The 9,994-nt window shown below is 35.2% G+C and overlaps 1 pseudogene; it reads right to left on the bottom strand.

The window, feature by feature from the left end:
• Positions 1-2,556: 2,556 nt before the first annotated feature.
• On the bottom strand, positions 2,557-3,204 carry LOC105294117 (annotated as a pseudogene).
• Between the last annotated feature and the right edge of the window lie 6,790 nt (positions 3,205-9,994).

Here is a 9,994-nt window from a genome sequence, read left to right as displayed (position 1 = left end):
GTGGCATTTCCTGAGCAACACCAATAAACATTTCCCAGGTAATGGAATCTCTGCTGCTACAGCTTTACCACTCTATTCTCGTATCATTTGGACTATTTCATATAACCAGCAAACTATTTCAGAATGTTAGTCATCTCTTCCATGATGACCTTGTATGTGTGTTCCAGTTACAATGATGCTTATTTAAATTAAATTGTTAAATAAGCTTATGCTAAATAGTATAGCATAGTGTAATAATTATAATGTTTATATAATGTATATGGATGTATACCCATATATATCCACATAGTATCTGTGTGAATAATATATTGTGGTATAGTATAGTATAGTATATTTTAGTGTAGGAAATTAAGCAGTAGTATAACATAGTGTGATGTGATAGTATAGTATGGCATAGTATAGTTTAGCATAGGGTAATAAAATATAGTATAGAATGATATGGTATAGAGTGGAACAGTGTACAGGTGTATATTCTAGAGTAGTCCAGTCCAGTACAGAGCCACATAGCATCTATCTAGCATAGTTGTTAGCATAATGACTTTGGAATCATAGGCTTAGTTTTCAAATTGTGGTCCTACCATATATTAGGCATATAATTATGAGCATATTACTTAATGCCTTTGAATTCCAGTTTCATCACCTGAAAAATGAGGATTAAAAATACTTAACATACATTGTGAGGATATAGTTGTTGCAAGGACCACGAAGGTAATGTATATGAGGAATAAGCACTGACAATTTATATGCTCTTAATAAACTCTCTCATTTTATGTATCTCACTGACAGTGGGATTAGTGATGAAAGTGCTTGCTTTAAGAAGAGTGCTTTGCTAAGAGCATCTAATAATGTTTGGCTAGGACATGACTCAAGAGTAATTGGGTATTTCATATTTACTTCTTAAAGCTAGTGTCCTAAGTGAACCTCCCAATCGCTTACTGTATTTCACAGAGATGGAAAATGACCCTGGAAGGATATGGAGCTATTAAATCTTGACATTACTGATGAATATAGGAGAGAAGAAGTGTTTTTAGAATGATTCATAAATGATAAACAGCTTCAGTCCTCTATGTCTTACGAAAAGCAATGCTAACGATATAAACAAGTGACGTATTTCATTTTGTGGTTTTTCTCTTCCAAAACATCCAGAAGGAAAAGATTCAGATGTGCTAAAAGACTTGCTCCCCAGAATAGTGAGAGTAGGGGATGTGGAGAACCTGAATCAGAATGGAAGTTCAATGGACAATACTGTGGGAATTAAAGGTTCAAGACATTAAAGTGTATACAAATAAATTTACCATGAATTTCTTTCTGATTTGACTACTCGTAATGACCTTGACTTTGGCTGGCTCTGATATATTTCAGATTTAGAAGTGCTTGACAAAGCTGTTCATACTTATGCATAAGAATCTCTGTACCCCCACGAAAGAAAACCATCTCCAAAGGAACACACAGACTATGGGAGTAAAAGAGAGTAACTGTTATAAATGTAGGGTCAATTTAATTTTTAAAAATAAGGTGCAATGAAAAGCACATTGAAATGAGATTAGAATACTGAATTCCATGCCTGATTTGACATTTCCTAGTGTTGTGAACTTGGGAAGGTTTCTAAGCTGCTATTCTCATACCTGTATTACAGAGAAAAGATCATCATCCTTCTCTGTCATCCAGAGGGGTGGTGATTATCAAATGAGAGAGAGACCATGTATGCGAGACTACTTTGAAAAATGAAAATGCTGTATGTTGGCCTCATTGTCCTTATTAAAAAGAGGAAAAGAAAGGCAGGTAGAGAAAGAAGGAGGAGTAAGGGCTTTGAAAACAGACAGGCCTGTGTTTCATAGCAACCTTGCCTTCCTCCTACTAGCTTTGTAGCCGCAGGAAAGTCACTTAACCTTTCTTGGCCTCAGTTTCCTCATATGTAAAAATGGATTTCATAAGAACTATCTCATGGTTGTTTAAGGACGAAGATAATGTATGTATATTCATAAATATTTTTGTTTGCAGTTTTTTAAATTTTAAGAGATTTATTAAGAGATTTATCACAAAAATGGAAACACATGCAATTAGAAACATGCAACCGTCATTCATGGTCAAGTTAAAATGTTATACATTTTTCTTGTTTTCACAGCTGAAAACTTCAGATCTTATACCCAACTCACTCACTCTGAATATTTAATTCATCCTTTCTGAAAGTATCCAGGGAGCAAATAACCCAAATGCAAACTATTATATAAAGAAAGTGCAAAGTTAAAGAAAATGCATAGAGAATACCCCATTCCCTTCCTCCTCAAAGGCAAACAATGGCCCTTTGCTTTTGCTTAACCAAGATTGTCTTCAAAAACTACTAAACTATAATAGACTTAAAAAACCTGCCTTGTAATAGATGTCCAAAAAGCTTGTTAGTATTTGAAAATAAATGCTTAAACAAAGGAAAATGTAGTTTATATCAAACTAGCTTAAAGAGCCCTGTATTGCAGCATTCCGTAAAAAGACAAAAACTGGTACAGAGTTTATTGACAAAGGCAGAATTTCTTAAGACAGGTATGTAAAGAGCCGATATTATTTTTCAGGCATCTTCACTGACATTTCATAGGTTGGCAAAACATACTGTGGAGGTGCTTCAAAGGCAGGATACACAGCAATCTTTGGCATGTTTCAAACACAGTTCCAAACACAGTTGATTAGATAAGCCTTAAAAAGGATGAATAAGGCAAAGAACACAAGAACAATGAACAGTAGGCAGCTGGAGTCCAATGCCAAGAGGTCATCTTTATAGGGAAAATCAGGTGATTGATCCAGGTATTCTTTGATTCTTGGCAAATAAGTGAAAGAACTGACAGCAACTAGGCAGCTGAGAACAAAGTCAAAAAGCTGGTAACAGAAGAATGGAATAAGTCAACCCACCGGTTAAGAAATTGCTCCATGTTCCAGCATTGAACTGATTCTAAACATAAGAAGAGAGACAGCAGAAAAAACACAGGCATTATTAGCCATTCTCTCAGATTAACAGTATTGCCAGTGACTTCATATTGAATGTTGACAATGGCCATTGAGTTTGGATGTTACCTCCACAGTCAGCAAAATTGTCATCAGTAGATTTATCACTATGTACTGAGACCGCAGGATGATTGCCCCGGTGTGGACATGGCAACAGCCGCAGCCTTGGGTACTGTAGAACTGATTGCTGCGGCTCCACTTGCAAGCCATGGACACCACTGGGGATCTCGGGACCTTGTTCTTGGCTGGGACCCCTGACAAAGGCTCAGCAGTTGAACCCAGATCTGTTTGCTGTTTTTAAGACATGTCTTAAAACACATGCTCTTGAATATATCAGGCCTATTTCTTAATTATTAAAGCATTTAAATTTGAAGAGCCCGAGTGACTGGCCCAAGTTTATTGAACCATATAGCAACAGATCTAGAATTCATGCTAAAATTCTCCTGATCAGATTATTTAACAAATTGTTTTAGAAATTTTAAGAATCCAAGAATTTCAAAAATACTTGTTCTACTCAAATTGTGATGACTATAGCTTCCATGACAACCATGAAATATATCATACAATTTAATAGAAACAGTAAGAAAGCTTCAAGTGTTTTAGAGGCTTTTTCTCTTATATTGAACAATTTTCCCGCAGCTGCATTTAAATTTAGCTTTAAATGCACTCTTCTTTCTCTTTAAGGTCAAGTTTTCCAGTGTTAAAAGGTTTAGGAGAGGGGGCAGTTAGATTCAAATAGCTTTAGATTTCCTAAGCAAACCAGGTATATGTAAAAGTACCTGATGGTTTGTGCCTCTTCCAGTGACTGGAACTAAGATAATTATTATTAGTTTTTGGTCCTCCAGTTTGCACCATGAGCCTCTGGAGCAGGCTTAGAATGAGGCTCTGGATGGGTAACACCCTTCTTGACATATCTCAGTTACAGCAAAGCCAAACTTCTGTGTAACTGTTACTCGTTCTAATCACTCTGTTATGGATTTCAGTGGAAACTCTACTTATATAAATAGAAAAACATCACATCTGATTTTTATCATATTGAACTAAGGAGAATTTATATCTTATAATAGTTCTTGCAATAGAACAAGTGCACCTGCACTTGAGGGGTGAGTGACAAGAAAGACCAATGCCATTTGGAATCCAGCATATGGTGTATCGTGATCCACATCACTCTTGTTGAGTAGACATGTTGGGACATCTGTAGTTGTGTGATGTCAAAGAAAGGTTTGCTACAGACTTAACAAGCTTTGAAATATTTCCCACCTTTTTTGGAGATATTACTTACTATATTTTCCACATATACTGGATCTATTTTTTTTCTGCTGCTATAATGTAGGTATACAGGAAAAACAACATGGAAAGTTACCTATGCCTACAGGATTCTAGTTTCTGTACATTTCTATGGTCTACACTTAGTTCCAGTGACTGGAACTAAGATAATTATTATTAGTTTTTGGTCCTCCAGTTTGCACCATGAGCCTCTGGAGCAGGCTTAGAATGAGGCTCTGGATGGGTAACACCCTCAATCGGGAGAGCAACTTCCACTAACATATTATGGTACTGAGATATTAATTACATAATATGAGGTGTTTAGATATTCAGACAATAAAAGCCTGAGGTAGTACAAAATAGTGTCTAAGAGTATGGTCTCAGAATCGTGTCATCCTAGTTGAGATAAGTCAGTTTTAATTACTAATAAGATGCAAGGTGTTTTCTAGTTCAGGAATAATAGCAAACTGAAACACATACACACACATGCACATATACCGCAACACACACACACACGTGAAACTTTCCACAGTGATTAATTTAAATATTTAAAAATAAAAGTTAGTACTACTTCTGTTTCTGAAAAAAACAAGCGATAGTATCTTTCTAACACTTTCAGAACCATAGAGAGTTTCTTTGGTAAATATAATTTTTAACTTTTTGTTGTATAACTTTCATATAATAAAATGTACCTCTTTAAGTGTACAGTTCAATACATTTTGACAAAATACAATGCCATGTAAACTGTACTTCATTGAAGATATAGAACATTTGCATTACCCAGAAATGTTCCCTCAATCCAACTCTCTTTGTCTCACATAAACGCTAGTCAACTTTCTGTCACCATAGATTAGTTTTGTCTCATTTAGAAACTTATACAAATGGAATTATGTGTCATATATTCTGTGTCTATCTTCTTTCACTTTGCATAATGTTTTTGACATTCATCCATACCATTATGTTTGTTAGTGGGAGGTTCCACTTAATCACTGTAAATGATCTCTCTTTCCATGCTGAAATTCCTCTTTCCTATCTACACTGATGTATTTAACTCATTTGTTTTATCCTATGAAACACAGAAATTATTTCAGAATTATCTCATAATTCATTAACCTTGTTTGATCATATTTCTTACTATTTTCTAATTAAAAGATAGAAATGTATCAAAAGTTGGTCTTTTTAAAGTTTTCTTAAAGGGCATCTGGAGCTACAAAAGTTGGATAATTGGGATGCTAAGGTAATTGAGCTTGGCTTCGATGATTTTCTAGGGATATGACCACTTCAGTCTTCCTATGCTGGAATTCTTTGAGGTGACCTTTGTTTGGCTCTGGTGGCTTTATAGAATTGCTATCATATTAATATTTTGGCACCAAACATATAAACTGCTATAATAAAAATAGGTTCTATTTATTAAGTTCTTATTCCGTGTGGCTAAGCATGCTATACTTTATCTCATTTAATCCTTAAAATAGGCGTGCTAATGAAGTTTTATTGAGCGCTTACGGAGCTTATAGTCTGAAGGAGGAAGACATTAATGAAAGTCTGATCATTCCTATACTAAGACTGGGAACTACAAAAACATACATCATGGGGACCTAATGTAGCCGAAGGGGCAACTAAGACCTTGCTGAAGAAGTGAGTTAAATAGAGTTAGCCAAGCCAGAGAAGGGACTAAGAATGTTTCAATGTGAACAACATGTATGCAGACTTGGAGGTGAGAAAGGCCCTGGCAGGTAAGAGGAACTGATAAAAGTGTTTGTGTGTTTGGAATCCAGAGTTGGAGGCAAAAGGAGGCCAGCTGAACTAAGTTCGCCTGAATTGGGACTAGAACCATTGTGGAATGGGTTTTGAATATTGCTCACTCTGGAATGGCAGTGGTGGTCCATAGGCATCTATGTATGAAGATTTAGAGAACTGAACTCCAGTAAATTTTGGTAAGAGAATTCAAAGAGGAAATAAGTCCAGTGGTTTCTCATGTCAATCATTGGAATAACAAGTGTCAATTTATTTATGACATTTGCTTTATAAATTAATTTATTATTGAAATTCTGATTCATATTTTTCCCCATGGGAAAATAATTCTTGGTCTTTCTGAGGTAGAATTCAGAGGACACATGAAGTTTGAGGACTGGTTTCTATCATTGTGTGGTTTTTAATTTGCAAATGTTAATCTGATACTTTTTATAGACAATATTTTATTTTTAAAATTTAACGGTTACCACATAGAATACTTCTGTGTGCAAAATTTAAGAAATTGATTAAAAAACAGTCAGTGATAAATATCTGTGTATTTTAAGGGCAACATTTATATTGAAAATTGCATTTCTGTTTTGCATTTATAGTAAGTAAATAAATCTAGTATTGCAAATTCTCAAGGCAATTGTCGGAAGACTAAGACAAGTTCGGTCATTAATCATATTGTGAAACTAGACACAGCAGAAAAAGAATTAGAATGAAATTCACTGAACCAAAATAACACATATTTGAAAGTGTACAGATTGCCTGGTCCAATGTGAGATTCAAGTGATGTTTCTGTTACTGAGCTCTATTCCAGCCTAGAATGGAAAGCAATGATGAAGAAAACATTATAACTTTCTTCTTGGAATGAACAGTTTAGGAATGAAGGGAATATGTTTTATACATTAAAATTATTTTTAAAATAAGACAAAGCTATTATTCACAATGGTATTATCATAATGTTATGGAGACTGAGAATTGGATCTTTGATTTAATTCCAACAAATTTTTACTACAAGAATATGAGTAATATAAAAACAAAATGTTGGGTGTGACCAGAGATTATCAAAATAATAGAATATTAGAGAAATGGATTATTTAAAGATGTGCATCAACAATAAATGATCAGTTTGATAGAAAATTTTTCTTTAAAGTTTCTTTTTTGTTGCTAGAAAGAATTTCTAGTTTTACATTTGGGTTGTTAGAAACATCATAAATGTAGAAGAGCTAGAAAAAATTGGGGTTATTTTGTCATGACTACAATGTCACAGCATCTTGACTGGTCTTTCCTCCTTTTGTTATTGTGTTCTCTATCCACTGGTAGAAGTAATTTTTCTCAAATGGTTTTTCTCATGCCATTTCCTACATCAAAAATCTACAGAGATTTCCTTTGTTTTACTACATAAAAACTAAATTTTTCTATCTAACTCTGGGACCATCACTACCTTCTTTTCATCAACAATTAGTTCTTGTATTTTTTTAACATAAATGATCTATAAGTTTCATGGATTTATTCAGCAAATGTTTATTGAGGAAAAGGCAACATCTGATTGACGTTTTGGGAAGATGACCCTGGATGGGAGGCTAGGGGTGCCAACAGAAGCTGTGGGGCTTATGCGGGAGTCGTGGTGGGAGAAAACTATGGCTTGAAGCAGGGACTTGGCAGTGGAGATGAAATAAAATAATAGTTTCATAACCAATGTAGAAGTTGTGTATCCTTCCCCCCACCCCGCCCGCCTACTTACCGGAAACACATTGTCCCTAAATTTTCTACCAGTCCTTTTACCTTCAAATCCCACTCAAATGACCACTTCTTTTAGCTATGGGACCTACTACTTTAGCTGTATGATCTTGGAAAGTTCTTTCTTTAATTTATTTTTTTCTCTCATCTCTAAAAGGAATATAATAATAGTAACTGCCCAAAATAATTGTTTTTAGGTTTAAATGGTTCAAAACTTGTAAAGATTTTAGCTCAATGCCCGGCACATAGTAAAAACTCAACAATAAAAGTTAGCTATTAGTACTACTACTATGTCTTTCCTGGTTAATCTACAGCATTTGGTTTACTTATAGAACAGAACCACTTAATATTAGAACCAGAAGAGATCTTAGAAACTGTCCCATTGTTTTCTCTCATCTATATATTTAGAAATGTAGGCACATGGATAGGGGAGGTAGCAGTTCCTCAGTGCTAGTTCCAGAAAACAGAGACTGGGTCCCCCATCTCCAAGGTCATTGCCTTTTTGCTCTGGATGACAGACCTTTTTCTGTACATTAGTGTGTTTTTTATCTTAAGTAAAATTTAAGCAACCGGAGGGTGTGGCCACTCCTCTGTTGATTGTTCCAGCTCTCAGCCAGAAGTTTTACCTCCTCCTGAAATTCCCTACTATAATGTGGAAATGATCTGTGATGCTTTATGTTATAAACTAGATTAAATTGATTTATGGGCTAAACCATTTTCAGTTCGTACTCACCACATAATGGGAAAGATTAAAGCAACCTAATGAGTAATACTTTATTTAATAACCACATTATTAGGTGGATTTTCTAAATTATTAATTAGATCTAGTATTCTCTAATGATCTAATGCTTGAACTGCTCTCTAGGAGGAAGTGAGGCACTTCTGGGGCTCCGACAATATGTTTAGGATACCTGAGCCTACTCAGGTGCACACCTGCAAATTTGCTCTTCCAGTTTACTTGGCCCTGAGGGAGAAGAATCCTGTTCACCACCTCTTTAGCCCCTGCGAAATGAGGGCCAGCACATAGAAAACAAAGATGCAGTTTTTTCTTTGCATAAGCAGAGAGACACCTATGCAATTTCTTGCATACGGTTTAATCATTCAGGTTCCTTTACTAAATCGGTGGTATAACAATGAGAGATTGAGAGAGACATAGATAGACAGACAAATAGGCAGAGATTTATTCCTCAGGATTCCTATGTTAAGAAAAACACTTATATAATGTTACTTGTTTTTTGTGGTCATAAAAAAACTGAGCATTCCTTGTAAGTGGCCTGATTGGGGTCAATAGACTGTTTATGCTCCCATTGTATAACACAGGGAGATTAAATTTGCCCGGTTATTTAGTATTCACTGAGGTGATGATTTAAAACTTTCCACAGGGAAATAAATTTATTCACGGTTGCCATCTTAGGAAACTTTAGTCCTCAGCTCATTGTATAAACAATTTTTCACATTACTTCTGACGCTTTTTTCTTACTCCCCTCATTTCATATTATTTTTCTCATTCCCAAAGTCTATGTTTTTTATGTCAATCTCTTATTTCTTTTACTCACCTGTTTTTAACAATAAACTTAGCTGTTAAAACTTTCCAAGTTATCCTCCAAACAATAATAACTTTAACAACAAGATTGTCATACTGTTCTTGGAATATCTAATACCAATTTTTGTAGAATGATAGAATATTAGAATTAGTAGGGATGGGAGAGAGTTTGACAGTTAGCCATCGGGATATCCTTGTTGTCAGGAGCCTGCTCAGACCCTTTGCCTCCTGGAGTAAGTTGAATTATGGCCCCCTGAAATATCTGTGGAAACTGTAAATGCAACCTTATTTGGAAAAAGGGTTTTTGCAGATGTGATTAAGGATCTTGGAATGGGGAATTAATTCTAGATTATCTAGGGGAGCTCTAAATGCTATCACATGTATTCGTATAAGAGAGAGACAGGTCAGTAGGATAAAGAACAGATTTCATTTTTGCAGTTTTTCTTAGTGCTGCTACTTAGCCCCTCCATTATCTGCTCGAAATTCTCACCTCTCATTTCTACAGCCTGGTGGTTTAACTACGTAATATTGTGACTTATAATAAGAAATATGTATTTGTTCTTCCTCCAGAACAGGGCTCCCAAAACTCTTGGAATTTCCTAAGTGATAAGAACTATGAAGGTGAAAGAATGTCTTTGGTTATTCAAAACAAGCCCCTTTCAATCACTCCTTAGTTTATTTTAATGAGATGAGTTTTGGAAAGCCCTAGAGGCT

Source organism: Pteropus vampyrus, unplaced genomic scaffold (assembly GCF_000151845.1).
Source record: "Pteropus vampyrus isolate Shadow unplaced genomic scaffold, Pvam_2.0 Scaffold82, whole genome shotgun sequence".
In the NCBI taxonomy this organism is placed as follows: Eukaryota; Metazoa; Chordata; class Mammalia; order Chiroptera; family Pteropodidae; genus Pteropus; species Pteropus vampyrus.
Note: the sequence above shows the minus strand (reverse complement) of the source record. Positions and strands in the feature narration are given on the sequence as shown.